General features: G+C 37.7%; 1 protein-coding gene across 6 annotated transcripts in view; it reads right to left on the bottom strand.

Annotated features, from left to right (window-relative positions):
- Positions 1–27,289, bottom strand: part of LRP1B (LDL receptor related protein 1B) — a 1,041,366-nt gene that overhangs the window by 938,945 nt on the left and 75,132 nt on the right. The window lies entirely within an intron of this gene.

Raw genomic sequence — 27,289 nt, 5'->3', positions numbered from 1 at the left:
TCACCAGCCATCCCCTCCTCAATGCCAGAGATACAGCTTAATGGTGTAACATTAGAAAATGTTGACCATTTCCGCTACCTTGGCAGCCACCTCTCCACCAAAGTCAACATCGACACCAAAATACAACACCGCCTGAGCTCTGCGAGTGCAGCATTTTCCCGAATGAAGCAGAGAGTGTTTGAGGACCGAGACATCCGTAGGGATACCAAGGTGCTTGTCTACAAAGATATTGTCCTCCCAACCCTGCTATATGCCTGTGAAACGTGGACTGTCTACAGACACCACATGTAACCCCTGGAACGATTCCATCAGCGCTGCCTCCAGAAAATCCTCAAATCTCCTGGGAAGACAAGCGGACAAACGTCAGCGTGCTGGAAGAAGCAAAGACCACCAGCATTGAAGTGATGGTCCTCTGCCATCAACTCCGCTGGGCCGGCCACATTGTCCAGATGCCTGACCACCGCCTCCCAAAGCAGTTGCTCTACTCTGAACTTAAGAACGGAATATGGAACGTTGGTGGACAGGAAAAGAGATTTAAAGATGGGCTCAAAGCCAACCTTAAAAACTCTGCCATAGACACTGAGAACTGGGAAGCCCTGGCCCTTGAGCGCTCCAGCTGGAGGTCAGCTGTGACCAGCAGTGCTACAGAATTTGAGGAGGCACAAGTGAAGGGCAAAAGAGAGAAGCGTGCTAGGAGGAAGGCACGTCAAGCCAACCCTGATCGGGACCGCCTTCCACCTGGAAACCAATGCCCTCACTGTGGGAGAAGATGCGGGTCAAGAATAGGGCTCCACAGCCACCTACGAACCCCCAAGGAAATGCATAATGGAAGACCATCTTACTCGTCCAATGAGGGATTGCCTAAATAAGTAAGTAAGTAAGTAAGTAATAGCATCATGTCCCTCCTCTACATGAATGAGCTGACAGATGAAGACCAGCTCATGGGCACTCAGAGAGGTGTGAATCCATGTCATCATAATCTGAATCAAATACTATATCCCTTGAACAAACTTGATTCCCTATCAATTTAAACTTGGTTTGAAGCATTCATGTAGGCTGCTAGCAATTCCTGGCTCTACTTTGAAGACAATTTCCCACGGGGTCAAAGATGGTAAGGTTAAACAGCTAGAGTGTCAAATATTCCTGTATTTTTTATTTAATTTTTTTAAAGAATGTTGATATATTTTCTGTTAGTCACTTAAGATTTCTTTTCAGTTAACCTTAATGGCTGGGTCTCCCAAAACTTACATAGTTGAATGTAATTTCATCTTTCTTCATGCATTGGGGGGCTTCTCTCTTTATCAGAGGTATACTTCACCATGGCTATTCTTGCCTCTTGACAATTTGCTGCTGAGCATCCCAAATTATCTCATCAAACTGTTTCTACTTTGTGACAATTTACTTGACATATGATCTTACTTTGGTTCACTTCAAAAATTCATCTGGGAATATACTTGTAAACTCTCAAACTTAAAACTGTTCTTTTCCTATGAACAAATGGATGTGCTTCTCTTGCACAACCGCAAAATATTTTCTCCATTTCATGGCAGGCAATGGTGTAGATTTTGGAAATGAATCTCCACAAGCTCCATAGCCACTTGAATGCCAGTAAAGGAAAGTAATTAATTTCAATAGTTGTGTTCCATTTTTTGTAATGTTACTTTCATTTAGTTATAGTAACTCCTTGTGTGGGTTCCAGAATAAAATAATAGCGCTGAATTCTGGGAAAAATTGGGTGGGATATTTAATCCAGTTCCTCCTGGAATTCAGGCCCTACACATTCCCCAAAGCCTGCACTTTCCCTGGAAGAAGGAGTGGCAATTCCCTCCCGGGTCAACTGGCCAGATCTCTGAGATATGTTTTGTGGGTAATTGGAGGGCTGGTAAGGGAGGGTGTGGGAACGATCTTGTTCCTTCGGGCTTCAGGAACCTGAAGAACCAGGATTGTTGTAGAGATTGACCCCCTGATTGTAGAAATGGTCTCAGGAGTCAATCCCCGCAGGGCCAACAGAGGAAAGATCTGGATCTCTCCAGGTGTCTACAGTAATTAATCCAGAGTAAACTGGGAAAACCCAATTTAATCCAGATTAATTCTAGTTACCTGAGGCATCCTTTAGCCTGTCACAGGTGTGATTGGCGGGGACGAGATAAAGGGTCTTCTCAGTGATTGCCACTCAGCTATGGAACTCCCTTCCTGTTGAGATTACATCAGCCCCCTCCCTCTTGTCCTTCAGAAAGATGGTAAAAACTTGGTTGTGGCACCAAGTCTTTGGGTCAGTGAAATAAGGCAGTAAAGGGAATCTTACCCTGCTGACAGGATTCGATGTGGATGATTGGAGATGGTTTTAAACAGTGGATTTTAACATTGAGATTATTCAAGGACCAACTGCAAGTTAAGCTTAACTAATACAACACTCTGTTTTGGCTTAGAATGGTGGAAAGACCAAACATCTGGCCCAAAATTTGACAAAATGACTCAAATTACTCACCACCAAGTTCTCTATTTTCTTTTAATAAAGAGTAGGATGTGCTATGCATTTTAGCCAGCAGATGATTTAGGTTGTATATGCTCTCTGAAGATTCATTCATGTGTCATATGTGTCTGAGGATGGTATGTTCTGCTGCATCAATCGGTATATACACACAACCCACCTCCTCCATTTGCTGAAGCAGCAAGTTGGGCTGTGATTGAACCATTGTGGTATGGAAATCTTGCTACCTCCCTATATTTTACAAACTGCAGTGCTTTCAATCCATAAATCATTAATCTGACTCATATTCTCCACTCCAGTGAATGTTCTATAAAGCTATGCAGTAGACTTGTGCACGGATTTGTTTTGGATGTTTGCCTTTGGCTTGTTCAGCTTGTTTGAATGCCTATAATGGCAAGAACTCTGCAGCCATGTTTTTTTTCAACCAAGGTAGAACATGTGGCTGCCAGTTGAGACGAACCTTCTGTTCTACTTGGGATCACATAGCGGGAGGAGAGGCTGCTGCATGCTCACACAGGGTTTCTCTGTGAGCCCTGCCTGTTGGGCCAATCAGAATAGAAGAAAGCTATGAGTGTGTTATGCAAGCTGTGCCTATTTAATGGGGTGTGTCCCTCCATTGCTCAGTTGCATCATGGCTCTAGAGATAAGTGCTTCAGTCTGATTGTTTTTTCTGCTTGCTTGCAGCTTTAGCTTTTGGCTTGACTCAATGAATCTATTTTTATTTCTTGATTTCCTTATACTTTCTTAGATTATTTTCTTGATACTTTATTTAGGGACTAGAAGTTGAAAAGTATGGGTGGTTAAGTGCATGGTGTTTGTTGCCTAATAATAATAAAACTTCTGCTGCTCCTGGAGAAGTTACAGGATGGGGCCAGCAGGGATATCTTTTTGGGATTTTTTAAGGAGATTTTATTTCCAGAAAGAAAATAAATTCCTAAAAATCCAAATGTTATTAAACTTGGTGGGCTAACAGTGGTAGATATTTCCTCCAAGTGTGGCTATTTTCATGCCAATAGCTCTAAAAATGACCAGAATGGGAGCCTTTTCCCATGTCTCTAGACATTTTCAATGTCTTCTGACATGATTCTATGTTATGGTTTTGCTGAAAGTCATTCATTTCAGTAGAGTTTATATTAACTGCAGTTGGGCATTGATCCATTCTGATGATGATCCTCTTCCTCAACATCATTGTTCTTATAGTAAAGCATTAACCAGATACTTCTGCTGCATTTGTACAACAGAGGATTCTGCTTTGTTTTGATAGCATTTTACAATACTTACGCAGCCTGTTATTTGACTGTTTCTTCTCTTTAAAAATGCAAGTAACAGAGATGAACAATAATTTGCCTTTTTCCAATTTCAGAGTTTTTACCCCCAAGATCTTCCTGGCAAATGGATTAAGAAATCTCTGGGTATTTTAAAGCATTTTTTTTAAAAAAAATTGAAATTTTTAACTTTTTGCATCTGACAAATTCATAAGACACAATTATTCCCAGGATGGTAGATATCATGCTGTATGTGCCTGTCATGTACCTCTTAAAACAGAGAAGTAACAACTGTAATTGAGCATCATATACATGGCTGAATGCACATAATCCACAGCTTTTAAAGGTTAAGCACTCCAAACCCTGTTGAGTAAATCTGACAGTTGAGCTATAACCTACATTGGATTAATTTTAAAATTTCAAATTCTTTGTGATAAATTTCTTACTAAAACATGAATCAAACAAAATGTTCATTTTCTCATTTATGGCTAATGAAGAGAGATAGCAAATAACACATTTGTGGGAGGAGGGACAACAACAGATGCCTCAAGATATAATTTGATTCCTCCAGAAGATAATATGCCTAAAAAGCCCAGACATTGATATTCCAGAGGAATATAGAAGAGGTTTATTTTGCCTCATATAAAGGCCTTCAAAAGTGGCACATACAAGTTTGGGCAATATTCATTTTTATACAGACCTATTGATAAGCTGAGATATTTGTTGTAAATTTAAGATGAACACACATTGTCTACATCTACATGATATTCTAGTAGTGGAAGAAAACGGCACAAATATTATGGTATTCCAGATATAATGTATAAAGTTAGAAGTACAAATAATCTCTCTACTTCCATGATTCAAATAATCAACTTCCTACTCTCAGAAACCCTGTTCACATATAAGTTATTGAGGTGACAAAAATTGCTCATGCTGACTTTTAGTTTGATGCGCAGAAAATACTGAGTCTACTTTAACCTTTGCACTTCTATTGAAAATTATTGAAATTATAGATATCAAAGAAAGAAAAGTAAAATGCAGCTCTCTATTCAGCATTATCTCCAATACTTCTTAAACAAGAAGAGTTATTACAGCCATAGTGAAGACACCAGGAAGGAAGGCATTCAATATCTCACTGGGATAATTGTTCCCATTCTCGGCAACAATGGGGAGGGGGGGTCTGCAAAACATTACTATGTAAATTGGGCATATTTACAAAAGTGTCTCTCAGCCTATGTCTCCATTTAAGTTAAAATTACAGTGGGAAGCACATAAATGCAAAGTATGGGGGGAGGGGAGGGAAGTAACTATCATTTAAAAGCATCTCATAAAAGGAAAAGATGTTTTGTAAAAATCTTGTGAATTGTACCAGACATTCATGACAACTACAAGACTATGTTGAGTTCAAAAACTTGTTATTATAGGTCCTTTTTTCTATTGATTTCTCATAATACAGATATAATGCACTAGACAAGTCTTTTTAAAGGACTTGAGAGCCATTTACCTATGACAGTGTCCAAACAACCAGTTAGTACAGTTTAAGGGGGGAAAAAAATCTCATTATGGTTTTTTTTCTTTTTTTTTTTTTGTATCTTGATGCCTCTCAGTGTGTATTACAAATTTTGAATTGCATTCTCTATTGCAAGAACATGCCACCAGTCTGTCCACTAACCGCTCAATATTCAGTTGTACTACATAGTCACAATTGTGACACTATTGCCACAGTTGTAAATACCCTCTAAACTCCACTGCCAATTCCAAGAAGCCATTCCAAATTGTTTTTCTGGAAATGGGATTCTCGCCAGACCTTTCCCACCAGCAAGCAAACATGACAATAAGAATCAGGATCTCTGTCCAAATTCCTCCTGCAGGAAGAGGCTAGAAACATCATTGTCCTTAACCCTAATCACCAGTAGAACATTATTCCATTCTTTAGAACAATTGCTTGCCGTTAAGGTAGGTTTTGGAGGAATGGGCCAAGACAGTATACATACTTACACATTTGTAACTGAGTTGTCAATTCAAGATCTCATGCTGCATTTTATTTCTCTTGCATAGTCCAGCCTTTGTGTAAAAATGGCAAGTTTTATTGACACTATTCAATATTAATTTTGTAATATGGATTTTGAGGGTTTAATATACAGCTGTTCACTGCAGCCCAAAAAATTAGTCACTGACTTAGCAACTTTTTCAACAGAAATCCTACTATTGTTGCTCAAGGAAGAAGGTAAATTGGGGTCCAATGCTGTGTCCTTGATTGACTGCTATTCTACAGAAGTACGGCAGTACTGTCAACATACTATAAGTCTTGATTGACAGTAGTGACATTTGGAGATGGGTAGCGATGATCACTGGGCAAAAGGAAACATAAACTATGAAACTATGACTAGTGGGCAGATTGGTGGCATGATACAAACAAATCAGCCATGAGACAAGAACTAGCTAATAGAACCTTACATTTTGTGAGCAGAGTTCGAGATAATCACCATGCTAATTTATACATTTGTTTGTGATGCTGTCTTTGATAAGATGTCTCCCTCTCTCTACATCTGAAGTAATAAGTGCTTTTCCATATCAATGTGTGTATACTCTATAATTTAGATGAGTACAGTATTGCAACAATCAGTGACTCTGGAAATGTCATTGAACTCAACTGACACTGAGGAAACTCAATGCTATATGATGCTGTTTCTATATTCATGGAGCATTCTGATGTGTATTCAGATGATCTCTGTGTATTCATGGGGAATAATCAACTCAAAGGTCTCCCATCCAACTTCCATTGTTTGGTTTTCTGCATAGTGATATTGTCTTGATCCCATTCATTGGAATGGATTTGCATAAGAAGAATAGCTGTCCCTCTGGATGTTTTGAACATCAAGTACTGAAGTTACCTGAGCCAGTAACTTCTACAACCCAACTGTTGTTGGGCATTACTGAAGCAAATTGTACATGCGCTGTATATTCATGGAATCATTCATTGAGTTTGAAGAGACCTTGTGGGCCATCCAATCCAACCCCTTGCCAAGAAGCAGGAAAATCACATTCAAAACACCCCTGACAGATGGCCATCCAGCCTCTGTTTAAAAGCCTTCAAAGAGGGAGCCTCCAGCACACTTCAGGGCAGAGAGTTCCACTGCTGAACAGCTCTCACAGTTAGCAAGTTCTTCCTAATATTCAGGTGGAATCTCCTTTCCTGGAGTTTGAAGCCATTGTTCCATGTCCTAGTCTCCAGGGCAGCAGAAAACAAGCTTGCTCCCTCCTCCCTATGACTTCCCCTCACATATGGTCATCATGTCTCCTCTCAGTAGAGAAGGTAAATGCTTTTTGACGCAAAGACAGGACTATTATCTGAAGAACTATAGCCAACTTACTGTCTCATATACCATGTACCATCCTATATTCTTGCACACACACACAACATAAACACACAGTATTATTCCTACAGCACTCACACATTTACCCTTCAGAAATCCACATTCATAATAATAATAATAATAATAATAATAATAATAATACTTTATTTATACCCTGCCACCATTTCCCCAATGGGACTCGGGGGCGGCTTACATGAGGCCAAGCCCAACAACACATCAGTAAAACAACAAAACAGCAAGCAAATAAAACAGTACAAATAATATAACTAACATATAAACAGTAGCACACAAAAATTTAAAACACTATGGCTGTGCCAGATGTAATAGATTAAAAATTTAAAAACAAACACTGGGTGTGAACAGAGTTAGGGTATATCTAAGCAGGGTTTTTTTAAAAGGGTAATGTAGGGAGAACAACCTAACGGGTAGATAAAGTGGTTCTGAGGACATTTTGCAGGAAATTGGTCAGAACGGCATTGTTTCCTTTATTTAGGGAAGGCACACTGGAACAGCCACATTTTCAGGCTCCTCCTAAAGACTGCCAATGTGGGGGCTTGTCTCATATCCTTGGGGAATGAGTTCCAGGGTGGGGGTGCCAACATGGAGAAGGCCATCTCCCTCGTCCCCACCAATCGCGCCTGCAAAGGGGGCGGGAGCGAGGGCAGGGCCTCTCCAGATGATCAGAGGGATCACATGGGTTCGTAAATAGAAATGCGGTCACGCAGGTAGGCGGGTCCCAAACCTTTCAGGCATATTTGCTGAGAAGCAGTAGACTCTAGACCGCCGTACAACACCAGCAGTGCAACTGCAATCTAGAGAGAAATTGTCAGCTAGGGATTTATTTCTCCACTAATTTTGTTCTTGAAGGAAGCAAAGACTAATTTTCTTCCTGCTGCAAGACAGTCTTCAGAAAATATAATATTCAGAAGTTGTCAAATAAGAATACATGTATGTATATGTACAGGGAAGAACATTTTTCTGTGTAGGGAAAATCGTTTTGAGCATAGAAAATAATTTTAATGTACAAAATATTATTTTCTATGTGGATTTTCTTGTTTATATCCTTTTTTCTCCAATATGGTATCTCAAGCTGTTTCCTGCATAGAAAATGCTGTAGTTTGGGATTTTTCTACATAAAATCCAAAGATGACATTTTGCACTGATATCAGGATTCTTTGCTTAGGCGATAATATTTCCCGCATTTTTTTTTTTTTTTTTTTGCAGAGAAAAATGCCATTTCTCAGAGGGGAATTTGGGACAGAATAAAATCTAAAATGTAAGAACTCCTTCACAAGAAATTTGATGTTCTGTGCTTAAGAAAGGAGATCATTGCCAAGTGATGTTCAGTTCTTGACTTTCTTCACTCTTTCAGTGATAATTTCTGCTATTATTTCCAAGGTTCTCGTTTTGTTCTCTGAAAAACTATTTTCAACATCTTTTATCCACTCAGCTTTTTTGTTGTAACTTTTATTATTATTATTATTATTATTATTATTATTATTATTATTAGGAGTTGAAGTTCAACAAACACTTATGCTGCCACATATTCCCCAATGTTCTCAGGTTTTATACCTGGATAGCACATAGTCAACAGGCAAGAAAGCTATGGAATCAAGCAGTTTAGACCCACCTCCCAATTACCTTGGGCACATTGGACCTGGTCTTTTAATTCCTTGTGAGCTGAGAGCTCTGCACAGAGCTTCTCCTGGTATACAGGAGAACTTAATGGAAGCATTTATCTGCTCTGGAATCCTAATAAAATGAGGCAGATTGAGAAGTAATGATTTACCCAGGTGAGCCAGTGGCTGATAAATTAGAATCCAAGTTTCTCCAGTGCTTGTACAACAGTGCAACCATTACACCAATCTAGGTCCAGACTGGATGCTGTTATTATAATGATTATGACATATTCAGCTTGAAAAGTAGGATTTGTCCAGCTTTTCTCCCTCCCTCCATTAGTGTACATGTGCTCCAATTGTGTCCCCCCCGCTTCTCCCGCCCTGTGTCAGCAATCCAGTAATGAGACTTAGTGTTTTGTTCCCATTTGGCTTGCAGTTGGCAGGTCTGCTATAGCCAGTGTCAATAAGCGACAACAGCATTTGTTCCCCTCATAAGACAAAAATCTCCCTTTGGTGGCCTGAATTGGAATGGAAAAGGCAAGTCATTGCTACGCTAGATTGTGGTTGAGGATAAAAGTCGCAGCACAATAAAAGTCAATGAGCCTGACTTACACAAGGCTGACACCAGTTCCATCTCTAAGGGCTCATGATTGACCGAGGCAATCTGAGGTTCTGATAACATAAACCTATAGAGTCCACCAGGAATATTTGCTCTCCATTTCATATCTGCCACAAAAAGCTTTAAACTTGTTTGCTGAATGTCACTGTTTCAGTTCATCAGCTCACAATGCAAAGAGCAGGCTCAGTTCTGTAGAGACATATTCTCCTCCTCCCCTCTTTTGAACAAGCACAAACAGGATGTGCTAACAGGCTGTGAAATGAGGACTCCAGAGTGTTTTGGAAATAAATATCTTTCACATTAAATCTTTTGATTTTCAAGCCCCGATGCAAATATTTACAGAAATCAATCATCATTTGTTGCCTCAGAATGGTTCCAATCACCCATCTCTTCTTTCTTTTTTTGAGTAGGTCACAAAAGTTATTAAAAATAATATACAGTGAACTGCAGTGACAGCTGTCAAAGCAGCTGCATAAAACAAATGTGTTTTCCCAATTTCTGCCCTGAAGGCAATGGGTGGAGGGAATAACAATTGAAACTCCCTATGAGGGAATAGAGAAACTATCAAAATACCACATTAAAGCTGCACCTATCTTGTCAGAAAGTGATTATATGTGCAATTACACTAGGGAACGAAAACATAGTATCAGAACTAACTGATTGAGCTGATAAACAATAGAGATCAGCAAAAAATGTGAAGGATTCTGGGTTGGTTGTCCATTGCTTGGCTGTTCAAATACAATCTGTTATTGGGTTCCTAGTCCAGTCTATCTAGCTAGGGGAAGCAGGGGAGCACATATCCCAGCATCATCATTATCCTTATTAACTCTCCTATTTTATTGGATTGTATTTATTGTCATTTTCAGCTTTGTTGCAAATCCATCTTGCCAGTGCTATCAGCACACCCAGCCCAATTAGTTTGGCAATAGCAATACCACTGATACATGTGTATAGTGGAGTTGTGTGTGTTGTGTGTGCATGCACCCATTCATGTAGAAAATTTTTAAAGAATGAATCATAATTGAGAATTAGGAAATGATTTCTGCTACCCAAGCTGTATGTCAAATGCTTAAGGAAATTCTGTTCCGGATCACTCAACCCAAAATAACCATCATGCTTCCATGATCAATAAGACAAATTAAAATCTCAACGTGATTCAGGAAGACACACTCAAATAGTTGTACAAACACATATTTCAGTGATCCTATCTATGAAGTGGCATCATTTGTTGTACATGTTGAGCATGCCTTATCCGGAATTTCAAAAGTTGGAATATTCCAAAATTCAAAAATTCTGCACTTGAATGACTGAAAGCACAGCACCTTTGTTTTTTTTAATGATTCAGTGTACATAAACATTGTTTCATGCACAAAATTATTAAAATACTTTGTATAAAATTACCTTCAAACCATGTGTATAAGATGTATATGAAATCTAAATGAATTTTGTGTTTAAGCTTGCCTCTCATCTCCAAGATATCTTATTTACAGGTGGTCCCCAAATTATGAACAAGATTGGCTATGTAGATTTGTCCTTAAGCTGAATTAGTATGTAAGTCAGAACAGGAGCATTTTTAAAGTGTAACTCCAGCAAAAATATATATTTTAACTTTGGAAAGGATAGGTAAGGGTTAGTACCCCAGTGGTGTTTGTTTTGCTATCTGTGAGACTTCACCTCACTTTCCATCCCTGTGATAATTGGATATCAAAAAATTTGGCTATTTGTGAAAACAAGGATTGGTGATGAAGCTTCCCCATGATAACTCTTTCAGGAGTGACTTTCCCTTCCTACGGGAAGATTTATCTCACTTCCTGCTGTCTCACCTCCATTCTTAACTATGAGTAATTTGTAAGTTGGATGTTTGAAATTGGGGACTGCCTATACACATCTATGTCAGTCTGATGTAGTCCAATAGCAAAATGTGATCTAAGTTTGGAGACTACCATGTATCAATTTTCTCACTACAGTTCCTAGAATACCTAACTCACCCATATTTGCTCCAAGTAGCAAGAGAACTGTCTATGCAAAATAAACTACTGTCAAATATGGAACATTCTGTAGTTTTTTATTTGGTTGTTCAGAAAACAAATACAGGAGAACAAGTTCTCATGTCTCCAAATAAAACATTAAAAACCCCACCATATTCAGATAGAAAAGGTTAGATAGTGTTGGCAGGTACCAACTTCTCTTTTGGAATACAGCTACAATATGAACAAAAGCACTATGGGTGTGAATAACAGATGTAAGCAGCTAGGATTGCCTGCTGGAGCAGATCAAAGACCTATCCGATGCATATCCGCACAGTGGTCAAACAACAGCCTACAGGAGGAAGTCCACAAGCAGGTAATATTTTTAAAAACTGCATGTCCCTATGTGAACCTTCTCATGCTCCATGAACTGTGGGGGAAGGCTTTCTTTCAGCCCAACCACTATCCCAGACCCATCTGGTGATGTTACAAAAAATAGACTTTTTGGTGGCTCCTCCCAAATTATGGAATTTCTTTCCCCGAGGGACCCAATTGGTTCCCTGACTGCTGCCTTTCCACCAGCAGGCAGGTATTTTTTATTTAAAAATGTTTTCAGTTTTTAATACTTGTGGAAGCCAAAGCTTTTAATGGGGGTGTAGTGTTTTTCTTTCATTTTTCTTTTAATGCAGTTATAATAGGGTTTTTTTACTTGTGCTTTTAAAATAAAATCATTTAGTTATGTTTTAAGTTTTGTATTAAATGTAATATGTCTCCTTTGATCCTGTGATGGGAGAAAGATTGGATATAAATAAAACAAACAAGCACATACTGTATATAAATAAGGCAATAGCCCTCTGCTGCCTTTGTTTCTCACAATGTGTACTAGAACTGTGTGAGCAATGAAAAAAATGTGTCAACAGTCATTACAACGTTAGGGGGCACCAGTGAGTCATTTCTAAAGTGTTTCTAAAATATTGCAACTGTCAATTTCATTACGTAACGAGAGTAACAAATTTTCAATTAGTAAATCGTTAAGCAATTTTGTGTGTGTTGAAGGGCTACTGGAGCTTCTTTTCCACTCATTTTTAGAGCTTGCTACAACAGTAAAACGTATTTACCACTGTTTCCCCGCACAAGAGTCAGAACGTTTCACTCATTATTGATTTTCAGGGATTTTTTTAGGTTTTTACAAAAAAGCTTTTAAAAATGAACTACAAGAGCTATGTCCTTGAATTTTTCTACAATTACATAACATAACCAAGGCATAATTCCCCCCAAGTTTTGGAAATATTAGCACATCTCCTGATTTTAGGTGAATTTTGATTTTTTTTTTCAAAAAAGAAATCTTTTTTAGCTTCTGTGAGAAGAGCTTTCTTTTCTGAAAACTGGTGTACTTCAAATGGACCACAAGATCTGCTGAACACAAGGAATGGTTACAGGCCCTCAACACAAATATCAGATGCAATAGAAGTCAGAACAGATATGTGTCAATTGCACACAGATAGCACAGCAGTATCACTAAAAAAAATGCAAAAAGGCTTGTTGTGCCTGACTGAAACAACTTGTTGTGTCCATTGTGGCAACCAACGCACACAAAATATTCACAGACAGTAGCCCTAGAAGGTAGTGATACCTTCAAAATGAACAAAAAATTGTGCCTTTCAAAATAGGCTTGCAGTTCCTAGAAGAGTTGGAAACTAATTTAAAAAGATGTGCACCCACCCCCCAAAAGAAGCACACAGTAAAGCCTCAGAGAGTTATGACATTTATGTAACATACACAAAAATACCAGGTAAAAATTTCAGTTCTTCAGTTTTTGGCATGGCCAACACCAGCACATGAATTATCGCACTGTATGCCCGGATCTTATGAATTAGAGCCGACTTATGATGGAGGATCAACATTATGCACAGCCCTAATTTGTACAAAGTGCCATGCTGATCTCTGATTCATGATACAGCATATAGCTTTTATAAATAAAAGCCTTTTATAATCTTATGCTATATTAATTTTTCCAATACCTTGTAAAGCAGTAGTTAGGAGTCTACGCGCACCCAGAGAATTTGGACTTCAGCTCTCACTGGCCCTATTCAGCAAGGGCTGCAGAAAGGCTTTGTGGGCACTGAGGTTCCACTGAATGAAAAAAAACATTTTTATCTCTTTGTCTGGGTCTGTTGACCATTTTCATTAGATGACCACATATTATAACATTATAGGAATGGAAGTAATACTTTCCTATTATCCTCTGTTTCTACCCTATGCTTATTCTTATAGCTTATCTCATATATCCTCATTGTTGCTGTCCAGAAAAGTCCAAAAGGAGAAATGTGACTGGCTTTATCCATCATGTATGCAGAAAGCAATCAACGTCTTTGCTCCACTCCTACATACCTTTCTTTCTAGAATATAAGAGGCGAAAGATAGTGATTAGTTCTTGGTTTATATACAGGTTTATGCCACAACCAGAGGTCTGCCTCTGCGAGTCCATGTATACTTAGTCTGTATTGATAGATTAACTTGGTGTGCTTGCCAGTATCCTAAAAATTCCTTCCACCTCATATGGGAATTCTCTGCATCAATACTTTTGCTGATGAGAATTCTTAAAAGAAAATGAAAAAGGTAGGACATCCAGAGGGGATACGCCAATTGATCTTCTATGTAAACAAATAGGCAATTAAAGTAGTAACTATATGCTTCTGCCAGTGTGAAGTTAATGACTGCTTTAAGGGAGAGTACATTTTATGTCTTGACTTTTGATAGTATGCAAGACAAGGCAAAGTAATAAACAAATGGTGCTTGTCAGTTCAGACAGATTCTGAAGAGAGCATGAGGTAGTTAACCACACTGCTTGGGCATATTTCCAAACTTGTTTTGAACCCTCTGTAGTTCTCTTGCCATGAAAATATCATGTTGACACATCTTAATCCCTGTAAGACAAGTGTGTTGCATTTAGGGAGCCATGAATTGACAGGCTATAATGCTCTTTTGGTACAACCCAGCCTTTAATTTTTTTCCCTCATCTCTACAAAAGAGTATCTGCTGTAAGAAGCCCTCTAATAAAGAACCTAACAAAAATCAGATATATTACCTAACCAAACCTCTCTGTAGCCTGGTATCTGTAGCAAAGTTTTAACAAGTTATTATTCATACTTGTCTTAAGCTCACTTTTCAGATTGTTGTGCTCAATTTGTTTAATGACAGCCCTAAAGTTGTTGTTGAATTGTAACCATACACGTGCCATGCCTATATTTACTCCACTCCAGAGCTGTCCCAGTGCAGCCCAGGAATGTTCCCAGAGGCCTTCAGGTCTCTACATCGCAGGTGAGTCTGAGGTTCCATTGAAGCTGCCACCATTGCATCACCAACTGCAGGAAGCTCCCTGAAAGAGACATACTCATGCCATCACATTTCCTGATAACATGGTTGCCCACCCTGGCATCACCTCATCAGAGGCATCTGTAGCAAACCTCTACCAGATTGTGGCTGACAACGCAGTGGTGGATCCTTGGATGTGAAGACTGTGCATTAACCAGATTCAGCCCAAACTGGCTGTTCCCACTCCGAAAGTCCAAGAACATTCTGGAGCTTTCTGTAATCTATAGAGTAAATGCCATCTGCCCATGAGCCACATTAATGGCTGGATATAAACTTTCTGCTGTGAATCCAACTGTATATTGTCTGGACTTCTCATTGCAGCTGAGAGACAAGTTCACATTATTTGGTTCATACTGAACATATTTTTTAGTGTACACTAACTACACCAGTACTGGACTAAGTTGAAAGACTTCCTTCACTTCTTCAAGGGGGGAAAAAACCTTTGTTCAAACTCCTCTTATATTTTTCCAGTGCAATTGTAAATTTACTATGTAAAATATCATTCCTATCTACCTTATTTCCCTGCTCACACTCACTTCCTCATTTTCCTCTCTGAGAAATGCATCTTAGCTTTCAGCACAAACAATTCCATTCTGTCTGACCACACTCTATCAACATTCTATTATGTCTTGATATTCAGCTGGTTCTTTTAAGGCTCCCTATCATATATTATCTTTATAAATAATTTATCAGCTATCACAAACTCATTCATTCATTTTTTTTAATTGATATCACACCTTTCTCCCAACATGGATCCTAAGGACACATACAACCTTTAAAAAGCACAATGCAACTTAAACAGCTTAAAGTATAAACGTTAATGCACTATTAAACTGAAATTTTGTTTAAAAGTCTAAAACAGACACAACCTCCCCTTTAAAATCTCCATATGCTGCAACATTTTTGAATAACAAACAAATGTCTCCTTACATAAAATGTTTTTACCTACTGGCAGAAAGACAGCAGGGAAGGGGCCAAGTGGACCTCTCACAGAAGAAAGTACTACAACTCTCCTCCATGTCCCCACCAAGGATTTCTGTGATAATAGTCAGGCCAAGAGAAAGCTTTCTTAAATGCTGCAACTTTTTACTTGGCATTGCTTTTTCACTGCAAATAACACAAATCACCAGCCAACATTTTCTCATAGTCAAATACTTACCGAGATCACATTTAATCTCTGACTTAACATTAACAAGTTCAAGACCCTTTTCCTGCTAATAGGATGGAGTGTTTATGTACTGCCTCGCATTACCTTCCACACATTGCCTACTGCTTTATAAATCATCATTTTCTTGATCCATGTTCCATATTTAGAATGATTTATTATTTTTTTAAAGGAAGTAAGAATAAACTTGTGATCACGACACAGGCATTTTCTATGAACACAAGGACTTGGGGACATGATCCAAGCAAGTATAAAAATTGCATGAATTCCAATGAGAGTGTTAAATACTGTAATCTATACACAACTGAGAAAATACAGCATGAACTCTTTTGTGTAAGCCAAAATAAGCAACTTGTTTCTGTAAAAGAATCAGAGAGGATGAAAAGCTACATTACTATTGTTTCTCTAGTTTTAAGTGGCTATTCATGATACATAAACTGCCAGTTATTGATAAAGACATATACTATTTTTCTATTTCTAATCCAAGGCTGTAGCTCCCTTTAGGCAATTGTTTGCTCCTGCTTACTATGCAAAAATCAATTTCCATTGATCCATTTAGCAGCTCAAACATTGTTTTCAAGAAAACATAAAGTACATTGAGCAAGGTTAAGCATTTTTTTTAAAAAAATAAAGAAATAATTTTGTCTAAAAGCAGCATTACATTTTTAAAAGCTGTTTTTCAGGATGTGACTAAAATATAAATGTATATACAGATGGTCATCCTAATAAGCAAACCTACAGATGAAGGCAGTTGGAAGAATGCTGACATAGGGTTTATTTATTTATTTTCAGCCTTTCTCTCATTATGGGACCCAAGGCAGCTCACAATTTAAATATTCATGTAAACATTCACAATGTGCTTGTAGAAATGATTGTAATACCAAGACATTTAAGGAAGCCCCAATTAAGTGTGCACATGCATCTGAAAATAATTAGATCTCACTGACTCTCTCAATCACTCACTCATAGTAAAATATGAATTAAGGCACTTGCACAGCAGACAGAACATTGAATGTGGTCTGTGGAAGATACATTGCTGAATTTAGAATGGAAACAGGAAACCATCACTAATAACCAGAATTTTCCATGGAGTTGCACTGGAGAACCTTGAAAATTCCTAGAGAGTACATATCTTACAGGAAGTCAGCATGTGAAAGCATAGCCATCGGTACAGGGGTAGCTTTGTAATGTACTATGGTTCATTATTTAAGTACATTAATGTACTTTTTACTCTGGAAACACAGGATCATGATCTCTCAATACAGAATGGTGTCATTTTGACATTAAACAAGTATTTGACAATGCGGGTTATTTCATAATAATATTGATATATGCAAAGTACCAAAGGGCTTTCAGGGACAAAATGTTTAGGATGTTTCAAACTATATGGAGTTAAATAATAATTAACCTTAATATATCCTGCAGACTGGAGTAAGTGTGGTATGACACAGAGAGATAATATTGTGATGGTATGTTCCCATATTTTTAAAAAATGCACATGGTATCTTATGAATTCCATAAATATGCCAATATTGTGAAATTGAGAGAATGAAATGAAAATTATTTGATGTATATTTTGGGTTGCCAGATCACTTACGACCTATGTGATAGTAGTATATAAAAGTAGAGCAGAGATGAAAAGCTTTCCCTCACCTTTGGCACCGATATAGATTCTCCGCTGGTGAATTTACTGTCACTGCTGACTGCACCATCTGAAGTTGTGATGGCTGAAAGATGCCGTTTTTCTCCAAGCAGGCTCCAGAGTGAAAGGAAGCATGCTGATTTGTTTCATGGCAATTCTATATCACTCCTAGGAAGGCCATCATCCCCCAGAAGGTTCAAGAAATGGGTAGCAAAGAATATGAACTCATAAACCCTTTGCTCTCCTTCAAAATCCATCACATTGTTCAAAGCAGGAAAGATCTTAACAGAGTTTTTGACTTTTCCATAAACAGATTTGAAGCAGTGTATGTTCTTTTAAAAAGAACATAGAGTAAGGTCATTTCCTAAAATCTCCAGTTAAAAGGAGGTGATGTGAAAGTCTGTTTAACTTCTGGGGAGATGCTGCCATCAAAGCAGACAATGGTAGGACCTATAGGATCTGCTATAAGGTGGTTTTCTAAGGTGAAAAACAATGATATTGTGCACAGTTGCATACAATATAGGTTCTCCAACTTGTGGGAGCCTTTAGTTCATCACCTTCAACTTCTAGAGTTGGTACTGTAAGCATTTGTTGGGGGGACAGAGATAGAGGGACACTAACAGCTTTGTTCATCCAACAAAGATCTACCTTTGAATCCATATTTGCAGTGGTGACACCTCTCTTTTCCCCACCTAGTCCTCATCTGAAATAGTTATACATAAGAGAGGTATAACATGTTTTTGCCATGTCCAGAATATCTGTATCAACTGAAATTGGCCAGTGCAGATAAGTGAAGATTTTGTTTGCTTCAATTTTTTTTTTAAAAAACTTTCCAATATGTGCTGTGACCCACCTCAAGCCATGGGGAGAGATGGGTAATTAATTAATTAATTAATTAATAATTTGAACACAACTATATAAATTAGACAAAAAATGCAGACTTTTTTTAAAAAAAATGAAAGTGCAACAAAGCAAAAAATGGAAATCCACATCTAAAAATGCAAAAAAAAACCAAAAAACAAAACAAAAAAAAACAACCAACCCATTTTATTGGTTGGGAGTTTGAAAGCAGCAATTTTGTAGCTAGTGTGCTAGTTTTCAGTTAGAAGTATGTTTTGAAGAAGACGGATGATGTGTACGCAGGTCTAAGTCCTGACATATTAACTAGAATCATACATACAAGTTCACTCACTATTCCAGCCATTGATTCAATGGGTCTTTCTAGCTGGATCTAAGCAATATGATTCAATCATGGTCTCCTGGGCTCTGACTTACACATCAATAATATAAAGTATTTCAGCTGAATGACCTTTCTGATCTCTTCCATAAGTCTGAAACCACATCCATGAAACACAGTTTTATTTATCAATATTTATTAGTACTGCTAAATAATGACAGTCATTTGGATCAGAATATTTATTAAATATATTCATATGATATATGTATATACAGCATACCAGAACACTAAAAAAGTCTATTAGATTCCTTACTACATTCATTTGAAGAGTTGGTGGAAACCAACCTTTTGCTTTTGTCATTATGATTCTGATCTTAGCCTAGTCTTCTTCGTCCAATAATTTTCACAGATGCAAACTAGACTTCAAATTTACTATCATTGTCTAAGAATTGCTCCAATACCTCTGCATTTATTATTTTAAAACTACCATATATGAGGCCATGCACAACAACAGCTGAATTCCCACGTTCATAGATTACTTACTATCTGCTTTGTTCTTAGATTTACCAAAGTAATCACTTGGATAAATCTATGAGATGGGCATGATGTTAGTCCTGCAATATTTTATTTATTTATTTATTTATTTATTTATTTCAGACATTTATATCCCATCCTATCTCGACCTCCACAGAGGGACTCAGAGCAGCTAACAGCCATGGTACCCACAACCAAAAGCATAAATATACAATTTAAATTAAAAAACATAAAAAGTATAAAAACATTCAATCAATCACCAATTTATGTCATCATCCTAAAAGCAGTCAGTCAATTTCATTAAAGCCGCCGCTTTGCCAGGAGGTCAGCCTAGTCTGCAAAGGCCTGCTTCCATAGCCAGGATTTCAATTGTTTTCGAAAGGTCAGGAGAGATGGAGCAGATCCAAATATTTGCAGGTTCCCTTCCCCCTCAAAGAATACAAAATAAAATATAAATGCTGTTATTGTGTTTGACAAATATGTTACCATGATATTGAATATTTAAGATTTTTTGTTCACACTCTTTGTCTTTCTTTCTTTCCCTCTTCAAAAGACTTAGGGGGGAAACAACATATTTGAAAATCATACTGTTTTGCACAAGGCTTGCATAAAGATCCTCTGGGACATCTATCCAAACAAAGTCAAGAACTCTTCAGCTCTCATTCCCTTTTTTGTTGCTTCTGTAAACAACCTGAAGATTTCTCTAGTGTACAAAATCCAAGTTTCTGCATTAACTGTGATGCAGGAAGCAAATAATGCAAATAACTCATAAATTATCTATGTCATTGCTTTTTGCATGATTTCCCAAGACATTCCTTAATGTCCAAGGCATTAGAGCCATTGGAAAACAATTAATATTATTGAAATCCATACAGATTTCTAGCAGACCTTTGAGCACACAAACACTCACTCAGTGATAAAGCAAACTGCTACACCAAGAGAGTGTGTAGCAACACCACTATGACGAATCTTAAAGTACAGATGGTTGTGATGATCTAAAGCAATTTCTAGCAGTTGTCACATCTAACAGGAACAGTATAGCTATCTCCAAACAATTTAGGTATACTTCATAACAAGATGTCATTGCCTGGAAATTCTATTTTCCCCCTTCATCTGGGGGAATAAAAAAAAATCTTCCCTGCCAATCAAAAATTACTAAGATTTCAGCTTTGCATGCTCTGGCTGAGCTAATTTATTCCCAAAACAAGAGTTTGAGTATGTGACCAATGGACCAAGCTAGTTATAGCAAGATAGCTAGCTAGCTTAGGTTTCATGCCTTGGTAAAATTCAGCAACCTGCTTCATCATCATTTCTTCTTGGTGTCTCTTGCAAATAAGACAAGACATATTTTTAAAACCAATTATCAATGGCAGTGCTACTGCTCTCATAGATGGATGGTTTGTCAAACGTACAACTTAAAAAGGGATCCAAAGATTCTGGAGCCCCAAATCTATCTTTCAGAGCTCCAGATCTATTTCCAAGAGGCATGAGTATACATTGATGCAAAAAAAGTCAACTTTTGCTAAGATTAACTGGCATGTGGCTGTGTGCACCCATGTGTGTATGTGTGTGAGAAAGAGAGCAAGAGTGATGTGTCTGAATGTATGTGGATATGTATGTGAGAGGTTGATTTAGAAAAAGAAATGCAACTAGCATATGAGCTGTGTATCTGTGGGAGAGTTCATGATTTCATTTACCAAGTTCCAAGAAAATGTATAATCTCTAGGTATCTTCAGTGCATTTCTGTGGACTTATTGGGCCAAAAGTCATTTGTTTTAGGAATGCTATTATTCACGATTTTCCATAACCATGTGAAGTCCAGGAATGTATCCCCCATGATCACTGGAGAGTACTGTACCACTTGAACCCTGTTGTTCAAGTAGGTGAGCCCCTCAACTTGCCAGTCCAGGATGAGTCTCATTTTAATCTGGACTGTGAGCCACCCCTTATGACACATCTTTGTGTGCTGCAACTGCTCACTCCCTAAAGAATCCCAATCCTTAAGTGTGCTTAGCTTGAGGGATAGTATGAAGATGTGAATATGAAGGCATTGTGGAGTCAGCAAATTAAACAATTTACCTATTTTGGTATGATTAGGAAGAAACATTAACTGGCTGGCTTTGAAATGTAAGCTAATTGTAATAATTATTTCTCAGTTTACATACAGATAAATAAGGTGGTTCTTATTTTATGTGGATTTTCATCATATAGGTCTGTACTCAAAGCCTAGTAATGCCTTAGTTTTTGTCATGCCCTATAGAAAACCATTCAGCAATCTCATCATCTCCAAACTTTGTGTTCTTCTGCCCAGATCAAACCTCATGGCTATGAGAAGTGATTTGTAAATGTTCTGGGTAAGCTACAGGAAGTTAAATTGCTTGATAAAAACACATTTAACATCTTGAGAAAGTGAGGAGATCAAAACTGTAGCACTTGTGTTCAGCTGGGAGGCAAATTAATCATCTTTTTTTCCTGTTGACAATAGCTATTGATCAGCTTTCCAATAACTATTCCAATAGAAATTCAGATTCTATTTTTTAAACAAATCATGCTAAAATAATTGTTGTACAGACAGATCACAGAGAAATTTCAAAGATTGCGCTAGCAAAGCATAAGAAAAGAACACCTTGTTCTGAATTATGTTTTAGAAAAGCCTTTGAATGCTATATTTGAGTAGTAAAGCTAGAAGTTTTTCCATTAATTACAACTTTACAAATTAATCACATTTTTGAGATACACACACACACAGACACACACACACAGTCTCTTATTGGATTAAGCCAAATGCCCAATTAGTTCACAATACAGTTTCATGCAGTGGCAAAAACGAAGCCCTGGAAGCTTTTCTTCTTTGGTTCACAAATCTGAAGATTCCCCAACTTAGAATGATATGTGGAATTCTGGGAGTACAAGCACAGAAAAAAGGATTTGTACCAAAACCTTATCTTGACTGAATGCCAGTAGGATACATGTCAACAGAGTCTGGAAGAATTCACCCACACCTGCTATTGAAATTGATATCTAGCATATCTAGGACCATATAAAATCTTGATGGTTCATAAAATCTTAAAGATTAAAAAGAGCAAGCTGATAGAAGGGAACAAATGGAGAATGTTCAGTTCAATTCAGTGTGCATATGACAAGAACCAGATCTAGAGAAAGATTCCACTTTGCAGTTGTTATACAGTTGTTGCTAGTGAATCATATTAAACTCAGCAAGACTTACTCATTGGGTTATCTGTTCAGATCCCCAAAGTGCATCTTAGTGAAATATGTGATATTAGTCATAACTTGGCTTCATCTATTTCAACAGGTTTTAGGTAAAACAACTAATTTTCTGTGAATCTCTGTGACAGTGCTGCCTGGATAGAAGACTATGTGGTATCTATATGCTTGGTGTTCTCAGGTTCTTGAAAAAAGGCAAGCTGTACTTGTAATTAATATATCAATGAATATGAAACATCATAAGAAATCAATGACTACCAAAGCAGTTTACTAAATAGAAGAAATTATCTTGAACAGCTTTGTTAAGAATGGGTGCATGTGTGTGTGTTCCAGAATGATCTAGACAAGGAATCTTCAAAGAAAGTTGCAGGAAAGTTGCAGTGGCTTTAGGCTACATATTCGATCGAAACCTCAGATTCCATAACTTTGGAACAGGCAATCTGTTCAGGGGAAAACAATACTGTTCTTATTCGAGGGTTTTATAATGATTTCAGCAACGGGCTTTCTGAAAATAACTTACAAAGTATGTTACAAATTATGGGCATGGGTAATCAAAAAGACAATCAAGACACAAGAATGATCTCAAAAGAAATACTGTTGTATACCCTTGAACTTTTTACATTTTATCTAATGTATAGTTAAATGTGAGATGTAGCAAGAATTAAAGGAATGAGCATCATGCAGTAAACATAGCCCTGATTAAAATTATCTGACTCTTGCACAGATTTTCTTTACCAGCCATAACTTAACATGAATCAGTGTTTCATCGATGAGCCACTGCTCTCACCATCTGTGCATAACCTTAGGATAAGATGTCGTTTTGGCAAGGTATATGATCCTATTGAATTGTGAGCATTCCTTTTAAGGACATGACAGTATCTCTCTTAGGAGGAGATAATCCTTACTCATGAACATGCAGAAATGATTGCTGCAAGGCATCAATGTCAGACAAAGATTAGGACCTCTCGCTGTTTTGGCAACAAAGCATCAAGCCATGTCATTTAGTGATCAGGCCAGACTTTGTCTTCAACAGCTATGGGAGACGCATTTGAACAAAAGGGGTCCAGGTGGGGATCCAATATGTCTCTTTTGAATATGCACTAATAAATTGGCAGTATAATGTCACATTAGTCAAATTTCAATATGCTTGAACATGAAGAATTTTTCCAAATGAAACATTCTTACCACAGAATATTGTTTCATCAATCTGTTGGTGTTTCATTTCTGGCCATTATTACTGAATGCAGTAAAAAGTCTTATATATTAGTAGGTGCAAATGAGCAAAGGCCCTGGGAGGGAAGACAATCTTATTCTTCTCTGCTGTGATGTTTACTGATGAAGCTCCTCTGTCTTCAATTGCATTTCTCCTGATTTACACATCGGATTTGCTTGAGGTTAATTGTGGAAAGAATCAGGTCTTGTGGGAGAAGTAACAAAATTATCTTGCCTTCTAAATCTGAATTAGAAAGAATAAGAGTCAATCTGTTTAGCCCAACAGAGATTCAATAGTGGAAAACATTACGGGTCAAATTTTAAACTAAATAGAGCCCTCTAGCCACAGCTATTTTCAAACTAAAGGGTAAATTGGTTATTCACTGCTGTAAAGCATTATGGGCTAAGCACTCATGTTCACAATGCCAGGCTCCATGTCACAAAATGTCTCCAGTGGGAAAAACTTCAAATCACAAATTGCAGTCAGTGTATGCTTGTGTAATAAGAATATAACATTTCCTACAGAGAAGAATTTAAACATTCCATAAATGCTTATGATCTGTCATCTGCTAAGCCATATTCCTGACATAAATATTTGTAGGTTTTGTCTGGTTTGATAGGGAAGGGGGTAATTTTTTGAAAATAAAATAATTTTTTCACCTATATTTTATTTTCAATTTGCTTCTGATATGAAAAATAAATAAATAAACTTATATTTTAAAATAAGCACTGAAAAATATATGTTGCTCCATTCAGATACACACAGGCACATGTTTCCACCCATTCCTCTGAAATGTAAACTCCCTTGACCCCATATTAATTACAAAAAAGTCCAAATGTTTAGAGTACCTAATAGGGATACCTAAATCAAGTCCATTTCTATGGTTGCTTTGAAGAAAGGAAACTCTCTTCTGGTTCTGCATTTCACAGAACAGAGGAAATGATTCATATGTACAGCTAGTGAACATTTTGGTGCTGAAAACACAAAATGCATGGGAGCCATTCAACAGAGCAAACCATTTTGTGCAGAGTGTTTCCTATGGGGTTCAAGTAATTTTTAACCTTGATAGTACAAGTGCCTGAATTCCATCACTCATACTGAAACCATTAAAAACATACACTCTCTATTGGCAAATGAGATTTTTGTCTGAAGCAAGCTGTAGAAAACCTAGCCTTCTAGAAATGCTATCAATATTGTGAAAAACCCAAGTTGAGCAGATGTATTGACATTGATTTTAAGCGAGTACGGTCAGCTTTTGTGGCTGCAGTTCTTAAAGTCTGAAGGAAAGCCATAGTAATTTCTTCTTGAAAGGCAAAATATCTGCAAGCTTTAGATATGAGCTGAAAGGAAAAGCCAGTGTTTCGTTTCTTTATTCATTACATTTGGCACAAGGAGGAGAGAGCCAACATGTCTATGCTGTCTCTATGGCAGGATGCCCTTCAAAGGTTTTTGTGTTTTTACTTGGTTTCATTTTCTACTATTAATCAGGAAATGGGGAGGAGGGCTAATTTCTAATGAAACAATGAAACCATGATGCATGATCCACTAAACTGACAACTTTCTACTTATTTAACAAGAAGGAAATCCCAGGAGCCTTTCTTCTGAGAAAATATCCAAGGGCTGGACTGCCAAGAATACCTGTAACCATGGGATATCATGGGATATGTTTAAAAACCTGACTTGCAATCTGCTCACAGCAAGAATGGCTCAAAGCATTTAGTTGCCTAAATCTGAACAACAAATGGTGCTTCTATCACCCAAAGCCAAGATGTATTGTACGTGGAGTTAGTCAAGTTGACTTAGTACAGGAGGCAGAAAATCCCACCAATACCAGTCTCAAATCTGGGGAATGACAACAATGTAAATTATATGCAACCCACATGTCACATGTGAAACCTATTGCCTCAAGTGCCCACTTCATCCCACCTACCATATGTATAATTCACGTATAATTCAAGGGCAGGTTTGAGTATTGTAATTATGGCTATTGATATGACTAGTAAATAAGTTGAGGATCATTCCACATAGGAGAGAAAACACCAATGCCATTTTAGAGAGTCAGCTATCATTTCCTCACACAAACATTTCAAAAAGCAAATATTGACACCATGGCAGAGAGAATAGAGGAGGTCAGTGCATCTATTAGGTTGTCCTGGTATAGTCTAAGTTCTGGCTTTTCTCCACTCACATTGACCTGTAGATCAGTCAATTCAGTTTTTTTTTTTTGGGAGGGGAGGTGACTAAAATTTCTTTTGACTAAAATTCCTAGACTTATGCATGAGTATTTAAAGTAGTAGTAGGACTAACCCTGCATAACACAAATCAGAGCTGTGCAATCTCAAGTTATGAAGAATTTTTCTCCTGGACATCTGCATATTTGATGTCAGCAATATTTGTTTTATAATATGTTTAGGTGTGATGGCTGGCTGTCTTCATTTTGGATATAATATCCCCACTTCTCTTTTAATTGTAATCAATGCCTGGAGTTTTATTACTATAATTAGCACTTATGCCACTACATGTAGCATCATCATCTGCAGTGCTCCTCTGAATGCTGATGATGAGATACAAGTGTTTTATCAACATGTTCCAATTATTTCCCTTAGGAGAGATGAGGTGAACAGTGGCAAGCATTTAAATGTCTTCCCCACTCAGCGAGATTCTAAAGAGAGCCTCTATGTGTTCATCCTCCTTGCAGTGCACAATACAGATTTCCTTAGACTCCCCACTGGATTTCACAAATCCCTATCAATCAGGTGTTCCATTTCCATCAGCACAAATAGTTGGATGGGGGCTTTGCAAAATACTCTTCAGTTGGTGGTAGTTCACAGGGGATTTAAGAAGCTAACTAACTAACTACCTAAATCTGAATTCCCTAATTACTTTGCTGAAGTCTGTATCTGCTTGAAAGCCAACAAATAGAACTGTCATTCCCTGAAATTTTATGTAACACATTTACCTGGAGCAGTGATTGATACAGCACATCAAGCCAACACATTTCCCCTAAACAGCACTTTATCCAAATGATATCAGGTTATGATGGATACCCTACAGTCCCTTGGGCTATAACTCGCTTCACCCCCTTTCCGCTTAGGATCCCTCCCATGGATCAGGTACTTGCAATTGGTGTATCATTTGCTGGGTTTGCTTTCATAATTATGACCAGACTTTCTATCAGAACCTAATAGAAATAGTCACATATGGTTATAAAAAAACAAATAGAAGTTTGAGCTGCTGTGAGTTTTCCAGGCTGTGTGGCCATGTTCCAGAAGCATTCCCTCCTGACATTTCACCCACATCTATGGCAGGCATCCTCAGAGGTTGTGAGGTCTGTTGGAAACTAGGCAAGTGAGGTTTATATAAACAAAAAAAGCCCCTGCAAATACATGGAGCCCAATGGAAATTACAACCCCAATGAAAAACAAATCTCCCCTCTGTGATAATGTGCTATGAATCTCATGTTCATTCTACTCATTATTGAAAGAATAAAAGGGAGGGATCTCTATACTTGAAAAAAATCTGGCATTTATGCTTTTTAAAGTACTCTTCCAGAAATGAAAGCTAATCCACATGTTGACTTGCAAGAACAATGGTTCTCAACCTATGGGTCCTCAGGTGTT

The sequence above is a fragment of the Anolis sagrei genome, chromosome 1 (assembly GCF_037176765.1).
Source record: "Anolis sagrei isolate rAnoSag1 chromosome 1, rAnoSag1.mat, whole genome shotgun sequence".
Classification (NCBI taxonomy): Eukaryota; Metazoa; Chordata; class Lepidosauria; order Squamata; family Dactyloidae; genus Anolis; species Anolis sagrei.
This window is presented reverse-complemented; position numbering and strand designations above follow the sequence as displayed.